The sequence below is a fragment of the Saccopteryx bilineata genome, chromosome 5, assembly GCF_036850765.1.
Source record: "Saccopteryx bilineata isolate mSacBil1 chromosome 5, mSacBil1_pri_phased_curated, whole genome shotgun sequence".
Lineage (NCBI taxonomy): Eukaryota > Metazoa > Chordata > Mammalia > Chiroptera > Emballonuridae > Saccopteryx > Saccopteryx bilineata.
Window position 1 is genome coordinate 26,955,162 of NC_089494.1, and position 2,487 is coordinate 26,957,648.

Sequence of the window (2,487 nt, forward strand, 5' to 3'; positions counted from 1 at the left end):
CCTTACAAAATGAATAGTACAGGAATCAACACAGCTTCATAAATGACAGAAACCAAGTTTTTAAATGGTATTGTCAAAAATGTGTCCCCCTGTCCCCTTCCATGTTGGTTTCATTCCCAGGGAAAGTCTGACAAGTGACAGGAAAAATGGTCCAGGTTTGCATTCTTAAGGTGACCAACTTGTGTGTGTGTGTGTGTGTGTATGTTTGTGTGAAGTTATTTTTATTGCATCTTTAAAACATAAGAAATGAGTCCGAGAAATCATGCGCCATTTTGCTGTTTCTATAGCTCGACAACTTAGATGTTATTCATCAACCTGCTGAACTGTTCCCTTTTCAGAAACATAGATACCATCCAAAATTTTTCTGATATCCTTGTTTTTAGCTGTTGTGGCTTGCTGAATCAACGCAGCTGAATTTGATACAAGCCCAATGTCGTTTCCTTCAAGAATCAGTTCATCTTTCTGGGCTTGAGAGACTGAACAAGCAACACCTGACCTCATCCGAATTCTGCGGATGTATTTTTAACCCAAGAAATTTCTGATTTTAACAAGAGAACCATTCTCCTAAATAATGATGTTGATGGGGAAGTGAGCGTACACAGACCTAATCTTGTAACAAAAGCCCAGTGATACACCCTTGATCATGTTCTGTACATGACTGCAGATAGTGCGAACTGTAGCCAGTTCCTGTTTCCCCACCATTTGTCAACCCGGAGCCTCTTCCTTTTCTTTCTAAGGAGGCTGAGTTCTACATTGATGTGATTGAAGTCCCTCCACAAGGTGCCTCTGGGGCCCTTAACAATAACTGTGCGTCCCTTCAGAGTGACATCGACATTTTCTGGGATGTCAACCATCTGATTGCTGAAAATGGTCTTCATCCTCGCAGTAGATGAGGCAAAGAGCAAGGTAACCAACTTTTTTACAATGAAAAGGAGGACAAAAATAAATTGAAGAAAATAATATCGTAAATAAGAGAAACATTTTATTCATTGCAACAATAATACATTATAATATGATAAATACACAATAAAAACATTTGTAATATTTTATATTATAATTATGCTTACATGTCTATTAATTTTTAATAATAATTTTTAAAAAACAGAAATATTTTTAAGAAAAACATTCATTCAATATCCATTGAATGAATTTTTTTGTCAATGTATTATCTTGTAACAATATATTGGAAATATCTGAACAAAAAATATCCTTCCTATTGAATTTTATGTGAATTATGCTTACCTGTCTATGATTGAATGTTCACTGAGAAAGAAATAATCGTGAGTCTACAATGTCGTATGTGCCTTGTTGTGTTTCAGTAAGAAGTACACAAAGCCATTTGTGCGCTTGGTATATCACGCACTCTCTCAAGGTCTCCCATGTGGAGCGCATGCATCTCATAATTGCATCTCACTGCACTGTACTGATCCTTGACAAACTGTCATGTCAAATACAAATATGTCACATCACACGCAATGGATCGACTCTGCATCAATCGAATACAGACATTTACAGATCAGTCTTCCAATATCGAAAAGGAGGACATGTAGGAGGACACTTTTCGAAGAAGGATGGAACTTACAAAAGAAGGACTGTCCTCCTTAAAGGAGGACGATTGGTCACCTTAGCATTCTACCTGATGCACCTTGCTAAGAAAAAGACAAGACCTCTTTCAAAACAGTGCCTAGTAAAGTCCGAATGTTATAATTTACATTGGTTCTAACTGGATGACCTGCCAACTCCTCCTGAACTAATTACTATAATTCTGATTGGACAGGCTAGTGTCTCATGATTATTCCTTAAACTGGAGTGGCAGTATTCAAAACAGTCACATGGAAAGATTGAAAGGAGGAAAGATTGCCAAGCGCCACAAGCAAGTTCCAAAGCGGTAAGCTTGAGTTGGGGCTGGTGGACTAGGTGGTTCTATTTTGTGAAAGCCCAGGATGACATTTTAAGAGTAATTATATGATGGATAGGATCCCTCTACCCTTAGAAATAATCAGAAGGAAGAGGCATAATTTAGCCAGCTTTTTAAAATATTGCAAACAGTATTTTAGATTTAGGATTCATGAAGGAATTCTGGTCAATAATTATTCACGATTTCAACCTTATCCCTGGGGCTTTACTTCATGGTGGAAGTGTCAGGCTGCCCTAAATTCTTATTTCCTGGTCACTTCTTAGGCTATAAAAAGTTTACGGTATTTTTTCTTTTTTGTTCTGATTAGTTTGATAGGATGGAGAGCCTCTTTAATACTTTGAACATGAACATGTACCGTAGTTTTGTGGCATTTGGCAAGACTGCTTATTTTTCTCCACTTGACTTCTAAGAACCAGGAGTGAGAATCAAGCATTGATGCCATTTGTAATGGCATTTTTATTGCAAGATCCTTCAGTAGGAGAGTCTACCAGAGGTTTTATCTGGGGCCAAACCCAATAAGCAGCCAGCAGAGACAACAGGAGGCAGTCTCAGGGAAACTTGGGTCTTTT

The 2,487-nt window shown here is 37.8% G+C and overlaps 1 pseudogene; it reads right to left on the reverse strand.

Annotated features, from left to right (window-relative positions):
* Positions 1-225: 225 nt before the first annotated feature.
* Positions 226-897, reverse strand: LOC136338073 (large ribosomal subunit protein uL6 pseudogene; annotated as a pseudogene).
* Positions 898-2,487: the final 1,590 nt, after the last annotated feature.